Genomic DNA, 20,881 nt, shown 5'->3' with positions numbered 1-20,881 from the left:
CGTGCCCACTCCGCAAAACCTTGCGCGCCCACCTTGCAGTTCATCTGTGGCACAGGGTGACCTTAATCAGCCTTAAAAACCTGACAGCAGAAAGAGCTGAAAACCCTGAGGAAAAGCAAGCTACTTAACAAATAAGTTTTCCCAAAGTCAGAACAGCCCCAAATCCAGCTCACAAAAGTAAATATGAATTTAAATGAAAATTATGGTAAATGGGCATAATCTGCCATGCCTTTTTCAGTTGATACTGGCTGATTAATTTAAAACAGAACATTTTCATTTTGAATGGATCCAACTGGTGTTGTTACAATGGTGTAGTCATATAAAGACTTATAAAACTACACATATTCTGTTAAAGAAGTAGTCTCCTTTACTTTCACAGATTGATCTGAATGATGATATTATGTGATTTGATATGAAGTAAGCTTGCTGCTACTGACTAGTTATCTCACTATGGTTGCACAGTATTTCCAGGTAAGGGAATGTGAACATAACAGGGCCAGTGACAGGTCAGAGTTCAACATAATCTCAGTGGACAAAACTAGTGTTATTATTTCTGAAAAATAAGTTACTGTTCAAAAAGTTATTCTCACCAGGTACTATATTCAGTAGTTATAACTCAACAGAAAACTCCATGTCACATTCATGGCAATTGCCAAGTAGCAAAAAGCTCACCACAATGAATAAATTGGTTCTTAATCTTTTAACATGGCATTTTCCAACCAAAAACTATAGTTTAATGTGTAAATAATGTTAACATGATGTTAATCTGTTCATAAAATTAAGTTGAGGCATAGTTGGATTATGCAGCAAGACGATGATGGAAAACACAAAAGTAAGTCCACATCTGAATGGATGAAAAGAAACAAAATTAAAGTTTTGGAGTAGCCTAGTCAAGGGTTCTGAACTGAGCCCTTTAGAGATGCTGTGACAGGGCCTAAAACAAGCAGTTCATGCTTGAAAAGCTACCAATTTGTCTAAATTACTGTAGTTCTGCCATGAAGAATGGGTTAAAATTCTTCTTACATGATGTGAAAGACTAAACTTAAATGGCATTACTGCATACTGTTCAGCAGTATTTAATTGCAGTTATTGCTGCAAAAGGTGGTGCAACCAGTTATTCAGTTTAAGGGGGCAATTACTTTTTCACATGGGTTTGATAACTTGTTTTAATTAAATAAAATAATAATTTAAAAAATGTGTTTTGTGTTTACTCAGATTCCATTTGTCTAAGATTACACTTTGTGTAAAGACATGAAACCATTTTATTTGAGTAAGTGACAGTATTTACAGACTTGAGTGGCTTGTGAGGCGTGGATGTGAGTAACTTGCTTTTTGAAAGACACATACATGGCAGCATTTCACATGCATATGGAGAAAAAAAATCTGGAAGAGGCAGCACAGGAGCTCTGTTCCCTGTGGCTGAGAATGATGATTAATGGGGATTTTACAATCTCACAGAAGAGTCACACCACAGAGGAGAGAGACAAATCAGCAAGATGCTTTTTATACCCAGACCTTTCAATCAGAGCTTGACCTGACTCTAATAAGTGACATCTCGGACTCGCTACGGAATTTATGAGCTGCCTCAACAAATTGCATCACAGGGGACCAGAGAAACACGTTTCAGGCAGATAAAGGCCATACAGACAGTGTTCATGCAATATGCTCCTGCTCTTACAGGACCACACTGATGCATTCATGTCCACAATGTTGCCACCTGGAACTCAATTTACCTGTAAATTTGTTGCCATCCTGCGGGCTTACATACACATAAATCAGAAATAATGCTGCAATTTTAAGTATCCATCTTAATTTGCAGGAGCAATGTTTTCAAAGGGTGGCAATAGAGAGAAACAACTTTTTTTTTTGGTTACACTGTGACTACACCCTTGATTTTCGTTACACTGAGGCTACAGTACACTCTTCCACCCCCCTGCTTTAATTGCCTCTTTAGGGAGACAAGATTCTTTTGAGTGGAATTAAACTGTGGTCCTTGACCCCAGGTTTTCCCTTCTGACCTCGTAAAGACTGAGTAACCTCATTTCTCCCACTCGCCCCATTCATTTGTCTCTGTCCATGACTGACATATCCAGCTGCTGTAGAATGGCTCAATTCAGTTCTTTGTCCACAAACATGGAACCTTAGCCACCTTATTGACTTTGAGAGACAGGAGACATTTGTGGTGTACTAAAAGATCCACTCGCATTAGATTGTGGTGATCTCATTTAGGGTAAAATCTTAGTGTGTTTGAAATGGCTCAAGTGTGGAGAGCGGAAACACTGTGATCATGTGATGAAAGCTGGCACAGCACCAATAAGCCTCCAGCTCTGGGAGTATTGTTATCTGCGCAGTATATTTCACATCTCATGGAGGCCTTCCAGGAACCGCATAGTCTATCTTAGACTATACTCCAAATATTGGCTGATATATAATTAAGATTTTGAATTCCTACACACCCTCCTGTAATACAGCAATGAAACGATATTGGGATATACTGTAACTTGCTATCAAGAGGAACAAGAGAAAACAAAAGGAAAGCTCAATTTGAATAATAATCATCATCAACAACAACAACAACAACAACAATAATAATAATAATAATAACAATAATAATAAGCACTTGTTGCCATGCCCAGCAATGACCCTTGTTAGTGCAGTGATGTTCATAGCAGAACATATTAAAATCAAACCAAGCCAAGACTTTAGCCAGTAGTCCCTTTCAGTGATATATAATTGGCCATAGCTTCACTCAAAAAAGGAGGGTATCCTTTGCCTAATTATGACCTATTTGAGTGGTAGGGCACCTATCATATGCCTGCTCCAAGCTTCTGGTGTAGTAACTGCGGTCTTCAGCTGATAGATTGCTGAGTGAAAGAAAGCTGCACATGCTGCTGTAGCATGCACCCTCCCAAATTTACAGATGTGGTTCCAGTAACATTAATGGATTGAAATGGACATGCAAAATGAGGGCGGTATGCTATGTGCTTGCTCCTTTAAGGCTATACAGAACTTGAATATAGGTTCCAGGGAGAAATGAACACAGTTTTCAGCCCATGACTACACTTTCAGCTCCATTAGGGTTTTTTTTTTTGGTATCCTTATGTTAGTAATGGAGCTTGAAGAGGCGATTTAGCTGTTCTCAATTAAAGGTGATAAGAGCGGGCTTTAAGGTGCATAGTTAATGAGCTGCAGTGATCCTGTGCTGACCACAGATGAACTGTGAGTCTTGGTTATGCCCTGATTTGTTAGAATGGAGAGAGCCAGAAAACCAGAACTAAAAGAAAACTCCCTTCCTTTGTGATGTAAAACGTGAAAAATATCCTTTCATTTTAACTACCTCATACTATTTCTGCACACTACATTCACAAAATGCTGCTCATGAAATATTCATGGACACATCATTAAACACCAGCATTAGCATAATATGATTCTATATGATACCAGTGCACACTGGAATGTATTAAGTCAAAAAAGGAATGAAGAAAAAATGGGCTAAAAAGTTCATAGAAATGGATATAATCAGGCCTACCCAAGGAATGTATATTTTGACGAAATATTCGACTCCTACAGAAGAGAAAAGAAGCAAGGATGCATCATACAACTGTTGAGATGGGTAGGGGGATGTTGTGTTTAATTGTAAACACTCGTCCACATGCCTTCACTAATCATTCCACCACAATGAGACAAAGTGTTATAAATTAGCCTTATCCCATCCTTCCCAGTGTTTTGATCATTGTGTTTGATTTGTGTCCTGAAGGCACGATTGGGTTGCCGTGTCGACGGGTCCGTGGTGCGCATGCTGGAGTCTGGCTGCTCGCTTCGGGGGCCTGACTCTCACTTCCCTTGTTTGATCCTGTGATGAAACGTGGGAGGATTAAGAAGGATGCACACAGCCAGAAATCCCAACATGACAGAGGAGGGAGCCAAGAGCTCATTAACAGCAGCACCCCAGACTGATCCACGAAATGAGCTGTGGGCATAAAACCGGAACCTGCTCTGCAGCTGATATGCATCTCTCCAGAAAAATCAGACCTTTGACAGCATTGACATCAGGTACACTCTACTCATTCTTGATACCTGAACCCCCGCACCCCACCCCACCCCCCCCCCCCCCCCCCGACCCCCGATTGCGCCCCCTGAGAAAACAGAATTGCCTGCCGTGTTCTTTCATAACCCGTGACCTCAATGATGCACAGACTTTTTTTTATTAAATCTCCAGAGATAATTAATTGGTCATAAAGTACAGCTGTGACAACCTCTTGAGGATATCTCAAAAAGGATAAATGAAACTGAAAAATCTAGCTGCAGCTTGCGGGCGAAGAGTGAACATTCAGACTTATAACACACCAAACCACCAAAAGGAACTGGTTTCTTTAATACAGACCAATTTTTGCTTAGCATGTTTAAATAAATTACACATACTGTATGCTGACACTAGCTAAGCAATCTTTCTTGCTATTGTTAGATGTACAAAAATGCATAGCATATGTAAGGACATCAAGTATTTAATAGAGAAAAGTAATCTTGCTTTTGAATAGGCATACATATGTGTACAAAAGCCATAAATCTCAAGAGTGAATACTAATACTGAAATGAAAAAAGTATATTCTCACCAGCTCCCTTATGCAGAAATAACTATTTCATTTTCATGGGAGATGGCTCACTGTTGAACAAATACAATGTGACAACATAAAATTCAGGCCCAAATGGTCTCGACTGTAAAGTGCTACAGCTTCATACCAACATGAAAACATCTCTGATCTAATTGTGAAAACAAGATGGAAACTATTTCCCCTAGGAACCAAGATTAAAGAAGAAATGAGCAATTCGTTGCCACTGTATGTGTACAAACATGTTATAAAAATTAAGCATGTTTGTTATATACAGCAATATTCCCTTTGTTGCAACCATTGTGATCTGTGCTTGGTGGGGTTTATTTGATCTCTCTCTCAAAACCTCTGTCCATGCAATTTCTTGACTTTAATAATAATTTCCACGGCCAGTCTCGGGTGGGATAATTTTACTTGAAATAATCTGAACTATATACTGTGTATAGCAGTGCAAGCTTTCTACTGATTATAAGTAGGGGGTGGGCTATAACATAAGGAAATACATAATGGAAAATGTGCTTTATTGGTGCTCTTCATATCAGAATGCAGTATCCTTTTCTGCATTTGGCATTATGGAACTCAATTCATACTCCACTTGTAAACCATGTTCAACTTGTTGTATCCTACAATCACAGCATGTTAAAAATGTTCACCAGCGTACATACTGTGGTGCCACAGTCTCTCTTTCCCAATGAAACAGAATAAAGAAATAAAATTTGAAATTTTATTCACGCCTGAAGAGAGGTAAACACAGCGGCAACACAACCCCCCCCCCCCCCACGGACATGCCCCTGGGTCCTAGGTAATCTCAGGTGAAAACAACAGAGGGACAGGAGGGGACAGGAAAGGTTGGTGATGTGAGGACTTGTGCTCAAGCCTTGGAAAGACAACATCCCCAAAGGAGAAATGGATTTGGATGAAAAATTGATACAGAGCAAAAATAGAATAGCAGCCAGTGGGAAGTGAGGCCTGTAAGAGAGACTGTCAGGAGAACTGGGCAGGACAGCCTAATTTACCAGAATCAATTATTAACCACAGAAATAAAGAACTGGAGCCAGATATCGGCACAAAGATACACAATTACGAAGACATGAGGTAGAGCATATTTAAAGATACAAACAGAACATGGCTAATTGAGAATGACATGGTGGTGACTGATGCGACAGTGGCAATGCCATTTGTTCAGTTTGTGAGCTCCACAAAGGGTTCCAAGAGCCACATAATTGTTTTAAAGTGAGGGAAAATAATGTCACATCCAGAAATTAATACTGAGGGGATCAGTGCTTTTGACACAACCTTATACTTGTTATGATGAAAACCTCATGTAGTTAGCTAATTATATGACCACATTTCAGAGGCAAAAAGAGCAGGGATCCCACTGATTAGTTTCTTACACAGTAGTATTAAGCAGATTCTCTTACCCAGAGGAAATCTTTAAACATATTATACCATAGCTTATCATACCATCTATTTAAAGTCTGTTTTAACTTTAGAAATACCATCTATTCAGAGCGCTGAGTATTTTGAAGAAATCCAGGTTTAGTACCTTGATCAAGGGCACAACAACAACACCACTGGGATCTGAACCTACTTACACATCTAGGTCTCTAACTATTATACGTCACAGCCTCCATGATCATAATTCTGGAGTTAGAATCCAGATAGAATTAATGTGTCATGTGTTGCACTACATGTGCTGTGTTCCACGGTATACAGCTTATGAACATTGGACTGCACGATACATAAAAAAGAAAAGAAAAAAACATTGCAATTACATTGTAAGCTGTCATTCCCTGTGACATTGATCTTGGATCAAATTTTTTTTTAAATGTAATATTCTGTTGTTTTGATTCACAGACAGAATAAATTTATCTAACTTCTCAAATCCATAGCTACTTGTGTCTAGTTGTGTTTCGTAATCAGCCAAAAATTTCTGGACTGGAAGCTGCGAATCAAAGACTGAATAGACTGAAGTGCCTAGTTTTTTCTTCTAATCTATTTATACTCTACTCATATAATCTTGTCTCAGTGTTGTAGCATCCTCCATCAATTCTGGGAAACAGGCAATCATGACTGTGTCTGAAGTGTACCGCCAGCCTCCGCTTCTGTTCGGTACACAGTCCACCAGTGAAATGAAAGCTGACCATTCCATCCCATTAGACTAGTAAACTCCATGCAAAATTAGTGTAGGCCTCAACATTTGCACCACTCAGATTTAAGAGAATCCACTCTTCTACAATGGCATAGGGAAAAAAAAAACCTGCCCATCTGACACCTGTCCTCCCTGGGTGATGATGCACCATTATTGCACTGCTGTGCTGTAGTAGGCAATGACACAGGATTTGGTACTAAATCATAAAGTGTGTCAGAAGATAAAACCCAGTGTTTTAGCAGGAAGAGCAACCCTGCAGCCTCTGTTCTGTTTGCTGTTTAGCATCCACCAGGAAATGCACATTGCATGAAGTCTGCACTGTAATAGTGAGGTAGGTTATACCTTGTGACCTGGGTAGGACCTTTCTCATCCTAAAACATAATCTGAGGGTGAACCTCAATACATAAACAGTGGGAATTCTGTACTGTATATCAGCCAAATAATTACATAACATAAAAATTTCATAACATGCCACCGACACACATGAAAATAACTTCTATTTGATGTCTCACATGGGATCTGCCCAATGTGGTGCCTTAGGAGATAGCGTACTTAATAAGTAGAGAACTCCCAGTTTGCACAGCCCCATGATCAGTGCTTAAGGCGAATACATAGATAATCAAATAATGACAGTAGGTTTTACATTCCAAACAACCCACGGTGGATTCCCAGCAGTTATTTACAGTGTAAGCGCTATTCATTAATTTTTAACAGACCCTTAAGGTCCCAGTGACAGACAAAGCTGACAGGCCAAGAAAGACTGCACAGTTGTTGTTCTCCCTCACAACGTAAAATATAGTAATGGTTTTAGCCGAAAGTGTTTGGGAATAAATTATTGACTGGGGGATAGGCTTGTTGATGATGTAATAGGTTACTCCCTTGCCTTCCTCAATAGTGAAGTAGATGCAGCATTATTGGATAATTACACATCTACAAAGCATCACTTATAAATGAGATACGTTTTCTGCATTTGCATCGACAGTGTAATGACTTCCTCATCGTAATTATTGCCTCTGTGATTGTCTTTGTTCACGGAACACAAGTTAGTGTCATTTGTGCCAGTCCTTCAACAGAAATAAATACATAAAATAATAATAATCCAGTAAAAATGCTGTGCTTATAAAAAATAAATACATCAGTTCTCAGAACCACAGCAGATATTAATTTTATGTGCAAAAACAAGCCAAAAAAAGTCAAGTCAATGTTAAAAATCAAGTGAAAGATAAATTGTTTTATTTGCCCCAGATAGGTTTCATTACTAAAATACCAAAAGTTTTTTAAAAATAAAAAAATAAAAAAATCTGCAGTAACTGCATTATCTCCATTTCCCAGCTAAGTTTGAACCTCAAAGTTTTTAACATGTCTATTCTTTTGTACTCTGGCAATGTGAGAAAAATGCATTTTTAAGATATAAAATAGCATGTTTTCATAAAATAATATCCTTTACACTGTATGAATCATTGGTTTCGCTTTGGATAGAAAGGACGCACATTGTTTAAATTACAGTACATTAAAGAATAACCGGATCACTGGATATTTACAAATACGTTTTTTTTTTTTTTTTCTGATGATTGAATAAATCAATAGCAATTCATTTTCCAAGACAGAACACCAATGACAGCAATGCCAAAAATTTGATTAACAATGAAAATATATATATATATATTGCCTCACACTCTTGACCTTTAAGAAACTTCAGATAAATAGAGCTCATTCTAATATAATTAGAAAAGGTATACAGCTGTCAGAGTAAATTTGAAAGAAAGATGGGCTGACATTAAGCTGTGAATTATTAGACGCAGAAACATCAGCACCTATGCCAATTTTCAGTGTGAGCTTCTGTGCTGTTGAGGGGCGTGGGGTGGTGTGTCTCTCACAGACATCCGTTACTTTTTGCAGATAAACAGCCATGTCTCTCAGTTGTGCCTTAAAAAGGCAAAGAAACATTGACTGTGCCAGACTAATAAATATGTCAGACAGCCCATAATAATACAGCTGTGTCAGCTCCTAATTATTATCTGTAGGATTGTGCCAATACACATCACGAACACACATAAAATAAGAGTCAAACAATGATATATACACACTTACACATGTACAGAAATGCACATATATTAAAGAGCTCATTATCTACACAGAAACAAATGTAGTTTTATAACAGGCCATCATTCTTTCCTCAGTACTCTTCTGAATTGGCAGTTATTGGATATCATAAGCTGGGGGAGAGGGTCGCAAATTTGAGTGCCATGCCAAAGAAACTGGATATGTAAGAAAAGTTACCATTCAAAGAACTTCTCCATAACAGAAGTCCTATTATGGCATTTTATCTCTGTGTGATGCACTTCACTCTCTATGAGTCACGCATCACAAGGGGTCCAAATAAAGCGAAATGCAAATTAGCTTTCATGCTGGCAGGGAGCTTGGCCTGGAGTTGTCTGTTAAATTGTGGGAGTTTAAAAGTCTATCCGAACGTCAGTCTGATAAAACCCCTACTGGCCCTGAAACCTTTGGTACAGATGCCCCTCTCAGGTGAAAATACAGCTTGTCACCAATGAGAGGACACGCCTGCTCTGTTTTGGCATTGCTTCTGTGCATCTTTTCATAAGTGTGCAGATGTTCTTAAACCTTTTTCAGTGACGAGGCCATGACAGTGTGTACCCGGTAATCTTTTTTTTCTGGCTAGTCTGGTACAGGTTTGTATTCTCATTGCCGAGGCCTCGGCTCACAGATTTTCCTACATGTCAGTACACCACGGGAAAACTGGAAGTCCTGTTACCTAAACAATGTGCACTTTCTATAGCAAGACCCACTAAAGGTTTTCCTCAGGGCACACGAGAAAATGGGAAAATAACGGTTTCATGCAGTTGCATGGAATTCTGTAATGACTTGAATCATGTGTGTTCAATATAAACAAAATCCTGGAACCCCTGGTTTTTGGGAAAATATATACTTGCAATAATGAGCATGCTACTTCTACTTTCAATGGATCTGTGCTGAAATGTAAATCACTGTTTATTACTCTGCTTTTGAGTGGTCATGGAGTTATTAGTAGCTTTAAGCACAATCACACACATGACTGAGTGGTTAAGTGGTCCTATTGATCTTGTATTTTAAATAATTATGTTTTAACGGATTGTTAATTGGATGTAACATTGATGAATGTAAAAAATATAAGGATCATTGTGGCAGTGTTTGAAAACCCACATCTAGGCATAAACAGCTACACCATGCTTTATTGTCATTACTCTCTGGTGAATCCATTGTAACCTAAAGTTCACAATATTTGTCTTATGTGCAAAGTAAAATTTCACAAAATAGCTTGCTCCTTAACATAGTATAATTTTCTGGTGAATTACATATATTGTTCAGGTAATACAAGCTGAGGAAACCAACACAGCCCGTGCATATGTCTACTAAAGCAAAGGACTATGGGAGGTATTGGCTCTTCATGTGAGTAATGGAGTGTTTAGTGAGAGTAACTAGGCTTGAAGAGCAGCTTGAGATGCATTGCATTCATAATGAAATGCAAGTTTAATTTATATTCATCGTGGTATTTGCTTACAGTTAAACGTATGGGCATCCATAAGCATGTTGTTAGGATACAAATAACTTTTATGTGTGTTAATGAAAATGTATGAAATTGTGGAGAGCAACCACAGCAGTTTTTTCTCATGGCGGGTTTTGGTGATTCCACCTTTGCAGTCTGTACTGGGTGCCATGAGGTGTGATTTGTTTGTTTAGCATTTCAGTAGCTAATGCATGGGCTTCACAGTTATCCAACACAGTCCTGGAACTGATATCTGTGAATGTGTTGCTGATGTGTTGTTTTAATTCTTTCTTGCATTCACAAATGGACCAGAAATATTTTAAAATTGATTCTTGCAAAAAAAAAAAAAAAAAACTTAGAAAAGCCTGGGCTGGCTTGCTTGTCCCCTTGGTTAAAGGCCAGGTTTTCAGTGAGCAGGGTGAACCAGGTACAATATATGCCATTAAAACACTAAGATCAGTTCAATCCTTTCTACTTGTAATATGCATACACTTTGGCTTGTAGGGCAGTGACAAATCATCTCCACTCCTGTCTGTTTACAGCCAATCCCTGTTCCCAGCTGGGCCCTGGGTTTTTCCATATCAGCCTCCAAAGCTCTTTGCCATGTTGTTTTCAGGCAAATTAATTTTCCCCTGCCTTCGGGATCTCATCCGACTGCTGTCCTGGTGATGGAATCACTCTCCCTCCAGAGTAAACGGTCAGTCCCACACCTCCGGGTGGTCTTTTGGGGCTTTTGGTTGAAGATGATTTCCATTTGAGGTTATTGTGTGCCTGGTTGTGGAATCAAGAAGTCCTCCTTTCCTAAGTGAGTATGCACCACAGAGCTGGCCTCACCACTCATAGTTTAATTTTACTGAATGAGAACAGTATTTGAATGCATCTAGTTTGGCAAAAATGTGGTTGTTTGGCTTTATATTTACAGTATATTTCACATCACCCTTTGGTACCAGATGTCCACCCTAAAACCGTAGCCAGAAAGGCATCGCCAGCACTGTAGTCAAATCCTGTCCTGTGACATGCTTCCTGTTATATCTGGATCACACGATCCAGATATAACACAAGTAATGACAAGGTTGAACAACGCTATAAACCCGTTTGATTTTATTTGACTTGATTTGTTTTTGTCATTCAGTTTAATGTGCATATGTAACTCTCTAAATTAGAGCAAACACTGTTGATAGAGGGTGAAAAGAGCAATTCTATAAGCCATAGATTTAGCAAAAATGCTAAACTTGTGAAAGTGTGTTGATATTGTATTGTATCCATTGCAAGCCTGAACATTGTTCAGTTATGTACTGTGGAACTGAGATCTGGTCCATAAATCCATGTTCTTTTTGAAATCTGATGCAGTTGATTATGCGCTTTCCTGACCACAATTTAAACAGCTTTCAACCAATGTGTTTGACGTAGATATTGCACAATGCCTTACTCAAGCACATGTGGAAGCACTGGCTGACTGACTATATATATACATACAGATGAGTGAAAAATAAAAGAAAAACCTGAGTGAGAGAAACATATGATGCTTCCACACAGGTGTACTACAATTAAGCAATTAACATCACATCATGCTCTGTTGGATGTATAAAAATGCTGAGCAGGCCCTGTTACATTTTACACTAATGTACGGGCATCATGGTCATCAAATATGCGCTTTCAATTTCAATTTCCGACCCTAATTACTGTTGTCTTTCCCATAGATCTAAATGTAGTAGTCTATGTGAAGCTGCTGCCATCCATGCTCCAATGATGAACCCTCTTCAAAGTCACTTAGATTTTTTCCTCTTGTCATTTTGATCCAAAATCAAGGTCAACTGGGCCCGCTCAGCATTTTTATACATGTCACATGATAGGAGCATGTTAGGATGTTAATTGCTTAATTTTATCATGCAGTACAGCTTTATGGAAGCATCTGCATTTGTTATGTTTCTTCACTCTTTTATTCAGGTTTTTTATTTAATTTATATATATATTTTTTTTTTTTTCCTGAATGCTTTGAGGGTCAGAACAGAGAATGCTAGCTCAGGGCTTACCTTAAAAATATGCATTCAAGCTGTCCTTGCCAGGAGCTTCAGTTATTATGTGAAGTGCTCTATTCAGCACAATCTTTGTACTTCTCCTCTTGTCAGTTGGTGGCCTTGTTTGTTATTAATGACTGTATTTGTTTGGTGTTTTCTACTGCTAAGTAGTGTCTTTTTGCAGTCAAGCCCTTGTTCACTACAAGGAGTTTAATCTGACGCTGCAAGGTTATCCAGCAATGGATCAAGCAGCATTATCTGATATACAGAGGTTGACCCTACATTTCATGCCACATTGTCTTGTTCCAGAACAAAAGAAAGTGTAGCCTATTGGTTAAGTGGGACTTTCTTTTATGCAGCTCCTTTTCAGTCTTTTGTTAACATTGTCTTGAACTTCATTTAAAGCTGAAGGATAGTCATGATGGTAATATATTAAATATTTGATTAACTGAAAATTCAGTTATGTTTTATTGTGGCATGGCCAGTTCATTGACTGAATTATTTAATATGTCCTATTGGATTGTGCTGTACATTAGTTCCAAAAAACTTAACATGCATAAATCTATTTAGTTACCCATCAACTTGAATCCAGCTACCGGCATGCAGTGTGACAAAATATAGCAGGATCCCGGGTGACACGCATATACTTAAGTTGTTTCAAATGCAAAATATGTCACTGAATGATCCCCTTAGAGTTGTAATGCATTTCATTTTCCTAACAATAACTGTACTGTAACATGTCTTCCCTTTATTGTACTCTAAATAAATCAAAAGGAGCAAATCTAAATGTATAGAAAGTTGCAGGGAATTAATAAATCCTTTATGGGTAACAAAATTTTCATTTGTAGCGAACAACATAAACTGTTAAAAATGGTGCAGCATTGGTCTACGGCAAAGTGTTTCTGTGTATGTGATGCATGTAGCAGTATTGGTGTTTTCTGATTGCTCCCTCACTGTAGGAGGGGGGTTCAATTTAGTTGTGATTGCCCATAAGGAAACAATAATTCCCCCTTTTCCTCAGTAGCCCATAACAATTTTATTTCTGATTTAAATTCTGTTACCTTATTACACCTTCAAATTGATGGAAGGTAGGAGTACCCATCATACTCTGTATTACATGGTTCTTTTTCACAAATTGGCAATATCTTTCTCTATCACTAATTCTATGACTCAAGTTGACATTATCCATGTTTATTTCGGATCACTATAACTTTATCAAGCCCTCCAATAACCCAAAGGCCACTTGGTAGCATTTTAATAATCCTTCATCTGTTATTGTTGCATCCTGCCAACATTTGAAATAATTAGTTGCATGTTACTGGCAACTATGTGTGTTTCTTATTTGGAAATATCATTTCCTTCTGTGCCAAGAATTTGAGAAAGAAATTAGATCCTGTAGAGCGCTAACAAAAACACTTTTTTTTCAGGGCCAATTTTCTTGCTGTAGTAAAAGGGGAATACAATACATTGACTTTGACCTGGGCAGAATTCATCCTGCATTGCACCAGACAAAAATATTACTTGGGGATGAAAGACCAAGTCGATTACCCGCCCTTAGGTTAAGAGAAAATGAAACTACAGCAACCATAAATATGATATGAGGCAAAGATGGACAGGTTATTACAAATCCAAAGTCTGTAAAAATGTCTTTAGAGATTTTATGTGCCAGCCTCTACAAGTCAACTTGACCCACGGCTAAACATTCCTAGATACGTAAGGTTTACTCAAATTATCTTGAGAAGAGTGTCAGTTCCTAGATGTACCTATAACATTGTAAGTGCTTAATGAGGCTGTACACTCCCTTAATAAACAACTTGAAACTAGAGTCTTGCCTGGGAATTTGGATTAGAGTAGCCCCACCCTCCTAGATTTTAGGCTCTTTCAATCACGCTGCCCAATCAAGTAATTTCTGGCATGATTAAAAAAAAAAAAAAAAAAAAAAAAAACTGCATTCATCTCTCTATTAACATAAATCCTGTTAACTCTGTTTGCTGTTGTAGAAGATAATGATTTTGATTTGATATTTGATATGTGGCTTTTATAAATGTAAGGCCACACAAATAGATTAGCCAGGGATTACACAAATACATTTCAGTCCATTTGAAAAAGCATAGTATTGCTATGCCACCATTTCTAAACAGGCAGCTAGGAATTTGGGCAAGCTCAGCAGTGATATGTAAATAAAGACTGGAAATGGCTTTGTACACTGTGTTTTAAGCATATATGTATTAAAAATAGGAACACAGCATAGAGTACGTCGATTTTCTTGATTAACATCAAGTATCTGCACATGTAGGATGTACAAAAAGCAGCCCGTCTTGGCAGTTTATTTTTTGTTTGTTTGTTTCTTGAAACCTTGCATATTGTTCTTGTAAGCTTTTCAGGAAACCTTGTCTGCTAAATTGCTGAAAATATAATTTAGTAATAATAATAATAATAATAATAATAATAATACACTCCAATAGCAATACACAGATATTCAGATGATAATTTCTTTTTGAGTATCATACTGTATTCATTTGTACCACAGTCTGATATAGATGTCACAATCCAATTTGTCTGGCATTATTTTAATAACTTCAAGCTCTAGTGGGATGCATTTTCATTCACAACTGACGCCTTTAAGTGAAGTCAAGTACAGATACCTTATTATGAAAGGTAATTGCAATGCCTCAAGCAGTAAACCTCATACACATATCTTGCCATTATATCAATCCCATTCCCTCTAGCATTTAAGGGGAGATTTAGTAGTACTCCTCACGTGTAGAAATGATGTTCATCAGAAAATAAAAGTTCATAGCACTTTGTAGTTATTTGTACTGTATAGTAGAGTCACAACAGTGAAAATGAGTGACTCCATACTCTTTATATTATTTATATTCTGTGTTCTTTGATGAGGAACATTCCTTGATTTCCAAATTTATTTGAAAAGACTAACACCGCAGAATTATTCCAGTTACCATCATCACCAAAGAAGCAATAGATTTGACAGATTCCTCAGGTCACTTCATGAATGTTTGGACCAAGACCTGCCAAGATCTACCATGGCAGTTGGGCATCACCTAGCCATCCCATTGGACTGTGGACTCATGGACTCTTAGAAAAATGTATGAAGAAGTGCCTATGATAAAGGTACAAATGCTTGTCACTCGGGTGGTACCCTATAGGTACATACAGTTGCACCCCTATCCAGCTATGTGCCTTTTTTTGTTGTAAAAAATAGAACATTATTGCATTTTTGGGGTACATTTCACAAATTTGTTCCCTAGAGAACAAAAACTGTACCACCACTATACCTTTATTTCTGCGAGTGTACTTGTCATTGAATGTGGGACCACATTGTGAAAAGCGTCTAGCTTCCATTCCCTCACTTTCAATCTCTACTTTTACCACTGTGTATAGTCTCATGGACATGCTTCATCTTACACGCACTCATCCCTCAAGTAGACTTACTTTTTCAGATAGCAGATCCTCCAGCATCTGAAACTTCAAAAACACAAATTTATGCTGCAGATTATTATTATTATTTTCATTTTTTTTTTTTACTTTGTGACAATCATAGAGATACCACCCTCCATGCTCGGTAGTGCACTGTGAAAAATAATGCTGCAGTCCATTGAATAAGGGGTAGTGAAGCTAGGCATTTTATAAATAAAATGATGCATTGCCCTGTCAAGGCTGTTTCTGAAATGTTCCAATCAAAAGCAGTCAAATGCAGATCCGTGAGCCTCTGAGGAGTGCTGATACCTGCCATGCCGGTTATTGCTTCCCCACTCCTGGTGCATGAACCCACCACGTCTGACCTGCTAACCCCCTGAGCTTCAAGGGCTTTGTGGAGAAATGCCACTGAGAGTCGCTCGATTGGAAAAGAAAAAGTAAAAAAAAAAAAATAAAATAAAATAAAAAAAATTATTATATATATATATATATATATATATATATATATATATATATAATATTTTCAGGATGACAGACCATAGACATGCCCATCCCTTTCCAAACCAACAAGTGCTCCCGTACTTTTAGCAAAGTAAAGGTTCATCAAATCAATCCATAAAAATAATCAATCCAAATAAAAGTAGTTTAACAACAGTATATAATGACACATAAAATGAGAATGGAATCGGCTGTGCCTTTCTACTTCTTTTCTCCTTTGTTAGTTGTGAAATTCACGGAAAATTAAAATGTATATAAACAGCTTGTATAGATATAAGAATATATGAGGCAGAATACAGTATGTCATATTCATTATATTCTTCAGTTTCCTGACTTATTGTATGGCTGATGCGAATTGAGGAAGGCAGATTAATCCATTCCAGACTAATTATGCAATTATCACATAAGACTTAGGAACAGAGAGGAGTTTCTCTAGCTTTTGAACAGCAAGATCTTTACACTGACCTTGTAAGCACGGCCTGTGTCTGTTTGAAAAGGACAAGAAAAGGCAAATCACCATGAAAAAGTGGCAACTGCAGTCTGGATTGTCTTTTTTCACACAAAGAAAGCATCCGTGCAATTCTTTAGAACTTATTCATGTTGCATTGCTTGAAAAATGGAAGTCATATTTAATCTACTGCAATAAATCAAAATAGCGCAGACATTTTTTCCAATACAAGGTCTCATTACCAGGAGGCTTTTCTTTTTCATACTGTACAAGTATGTGTATAAGTACACAATGAAAAAAAATAAGTATTTATGCAATTGAAAGATAAGTCCATCTATGTAAAAGTATATCATCAAAAGCCACAGTATAATAAGCACAGGTTTCTATTGGAAAATTGTTTACTCCACAAAGAATAATAATAATAATTATTATAATTATAATAAAATGTTCTTATAATTTATGAAAAATGACTAGGTACATGGAAAATAGATGGAGATGGATGTAGAAGGTAGATGGAACCTCTGGATAGTGTGTTCACCTCAAGTAGCATTTTCAGCAACTCACCTTGCTTAAGTGGAAACTTGTGGTTTAAACCCATGAGCTGAAGGTTCAAATTGCTACCACGTGTATAATTTTGCAACACAACCATTGAATAGCAATTCAATTCCTGAAGTATTTGAGGCCAGGGGCCTCCAACACAATGCGATGTTGTGCATTCATGCTCAAGCATTGTGCCTCAGCTTGACAAGATCATTTTATGAGGCACTGGTCTACAGGGAAAACTGTTCCAGTTGCACATGCCTTTGTGGTAAATGCACACCCACATGGCCTATGAAGCTGGGACTGCCCGACGTCATTACTCACTGGTCCCTTCAGGTCAAGAGTTATCTTACAAGTAAAGGCATTGCGTATGATGCCAAATACGTGGACGTTCATGGTTTGTTTCACCCTTGTATGGAGTCCTCAGAGTGAGACTGTGGAGTGAAAAAGGACATATGAGGTTTTCATGGTTTTAGGCACTGCTTCTCTGCTGATGGAAAGGTTGTGAGTTTGTGAAAGGGCACGAGAACTGCAATGTTTTACACAGGCATGTAAACAAAGCGACAATCACTGTGCCATTGTACTTGAACCCTTTCCGTTGCAAATATGGTAGACCTTCATTGAATTCATTACCTTAGAAGACTAATTAAATACAGAAAGACATGGTGTTCTGAAAGTACTGAATCACATCCTTACAAACTGAGAAAAAACATTACCTTAGAAATTTCATGCTGTGGGCTACTGGTGCCATTTAATATTTTTGTATAATAGCTGCACACTTTAGACATTCATATTTCAGCACCACTGAATTAGTTTCCTTAGATACAAGAGTTATTGTGGTCATTATTGAATACTTTACCGCTACTGGATTCAAGAATGCATACATTTATAAATTGCCGTTTTGTTTCAGAACCATAGCTTCCACAACTTATGGTGGAATTGCAGTACATATATATTTTAAAATGCATATTGAGAAAATTTTGCACAAAGGGGCAAATTTACAAAGGACAGTGCTAGTTAGAGGCAAAGATGTTAAACAAATGTGAATACAGTACTTTCCATTTAGCATGCATTTATAAACAATAATTATGTGAATTAACAGTCACAGCTTATTGATTTGTTTATGGTATACTGTATACAAAGGACATTTTTAGTGTGATGGAACCACGGTATAGCTTGCAGTGCAAGAGAAACTTCAGTTTTCAGAAGAGGAATTGCAGGTCATGATATTAAGCCTTCATATAGTCACCGTTTCACATATTGTTAATTGTCTCTGAAAAAGATACTTAATTTGAGTACTAAATGGTGCAAATGAATAAATGAAAAAAACAAATAAAAAGTTGTAGTCCAACAAAAATGAATTAAAGATTAGATAGTACTGTATAATTACCCGTGACACTGCCTGAAACCTATGCTGACAGTACTCTTCCTGTTGCCAGCATGACCAAAGGTGCTAATGATTTCTACACCTAACCCAATAACATTTTTTGTGCTTGAATGAAGTTTACACCCGCTTTCTCAAGGGTTTATATAATGGCTGCAGTCATTACAGTATGTACAGTATGTCACAAGTGTTGCCAACCACCATTGTTTTATCTATTTTGCCCTCACGTTTTTGCAGTCTTAGATTTATAACTCCTCAAATTACAATAAGGAAAACATTCATTTAATTTAACCATTGCAGAAGGTACTTATAAATCTGCCCTTAATATTTAAAGAGGATTTTACCATATCAAATGTCGGTATTCCTTGCTGTTGTATGAGCACTGATGTGCTGACAGTGCCTTTCTGAATCTCATGCACTAGTATAATCTGTCGAGGAGTCAAGTGCTAAAATCAAAAAAGGAACAGGCTTTAATATATAAACTTTAAATGATAGGTAGTACTCTAGAGTTTCTTTAGACCAAACCATAAATTGCATCCTTTACGGTCACGGTACGGTGGTTAGGACCCAGGCGCAGAGTGGGGAAAAAACACGAAACTCAAATATGTTGATACAAATAAAGACTAACACAAAACAGAACAAACAAAGAGCCACGAGGGGCATAACAAAAACTAAAAGAATACAAAAAAAAAAAAAAAAAAAAAACAGAACTTCACAAGTACAGAAAACAAATGGCAGAAGCACAAGCGGAGACAAAGGCAGAAACGCACAAGCAGGTCAAAAACACGGGCAGGTACATACGGTCAGAAACAAACCCAAGTCGGAAACAAACACAAGGAACCAGCACCTGAGTCAAGGGGACAAAGAACTTAAATAGACAGGGGGTAACAAGACACAGGTGAACTCAAAGAACAATCAAACCAGAAAAGGAGGGGATAACAAGACACAGGTGGGAACAATGATAGAATAACGAGACATTAATGGAAAACAATAATACAATTAACATGGGAAACCAATGAGGGAATGAACAGAAATACAAAAACTGAGAAGTGACGCCAACTGGCGGCACAAAAAGGAAAAATAGAAACAAAAAGACAGAACCATGACATTTACTTTCTCAATCTTTTTGAACTTTTTTTTTTTTTCAAATTTGTCTTACATATGTATTTCTTATGAATGAAAACAAGATTATTTTATGAATCAAAGACATGTTAAATTCAGGAAGGGACCATAGCTTTGATCTTCATAATTATTTTGCCATGAAAAAGTATTTCCCCCTTCCTGAGTTCCTCTATTATTGCATATTTGTTACAATGAATAATTGTTTCATTAACTGCCCTGCCACCATGTTTAGCAGCAATAACTGCAATCAAACTCTTCTTATAATTTGACATCAGTCTTTCACATTACTGTGGATGAATTTTAGCCCACCCTTTTTTTGCAGAACTGCTTTAATTCAGACAAATTGGTAAGTTATTGAGCATGAACTGCTGGTTTCAAGATCTGTCACAGCACAGAGCTATTGGGTTAAAGCTACTTCAAAACTTTTTAAATTTTTATTATTTTCAGCATTCAAATTTGGACTTGCTTTTGTGTTTTGGATCATTGTTTTGCTGCATAATTTAAATATGTTTCAGCTTCAACTAGCAGATGACCATGAATTTTCCTTAAGACATGGGTGACATGGGTGTTTGATAACTTTTTCATTTAATAAATTAAATAATTATTTACAAAAATGTGCCTCCCCTTTTTCTAATATTACATTTTGTCTAAAGATCTGAAACCATTCAGTGAGAAAAATATGCAATAATAGAGGAAATCAGAATACTTTTTCTGGAAAATACTTGTTCACGGAAAGTCTCAAATAAAGTAAAAAATGTCCTGAAACATTCACATTCGATAATTGTGTTCTACACTGCTTTCAGATGTGGCAGTGAAATTATGTATTTTTTTTTAAACTTTTATTTTTGGTTTCATTTGTGGTGTTCTCATGACCCTGAAATGTTGCCTATGAAAAGTTCCAATTATATTTCCTTTAAGCTCATGGTGCATAGCGAAGAGCAGATGTAAAACAACACATTCATGTCTGGTTAGGGCTAACCGAGAAAACAACTAAAGTTTGACACCTTCATCCTACAGTATACCTACCATAGCAGGGCTATTTAGCTGGCAGCCTCAGAGCCAGAGAAAATGGGATAATTAATATGAATCCAGAATTGTGAGCCACACACATTTTACGAAGGTGT

The 20,881-nt window shown here is 37.3% G+C and overlaps 1 long non-coding RNA gene across 1 annotated transcript; it reads right to left on the bottom strand.

Moving 5' to 3' along the window:
• Positions 1–17,449: 17,449 nt before the first annotated feature.
• LOC135238487 (uncharacterized) lies at positions 17,450–19,730 on the bottom strand. Its single transcript, XR_010325128.1, has 3 exons — positions 19,437–19,730; positions 18,980–19,081; positions 17,450–17,685 (listed from the first exon to the last, which is right to left on the bottom strand). It is a non-coding gene; the product is annotated as an uncharacterized LOC135238487 (long non-coding RNA).
• Between the last annotated feature and the right edge of the window lie 1,151 nt (positions 19,731–20,881).

Source organism: Anguilla rostrata, chromosome 13 (genome assembly GCF_018555375.3).
Source record: "Anguilla rostrata isolate EN2019 chromosome 13, ASM1855537v3, whole genome shotgun sequence".
NCBI lineage: Eukaryota > Metazoa > Chordata > Actinopteri > Anguilliformes > Anguillidae > Anguilla > Anguilla rostrata.
The sequence above is the reverse complement of the archived record's forward strand: the minus strand, read 5'-3'. Positions and strand labels throughout refer to the sequence as shown.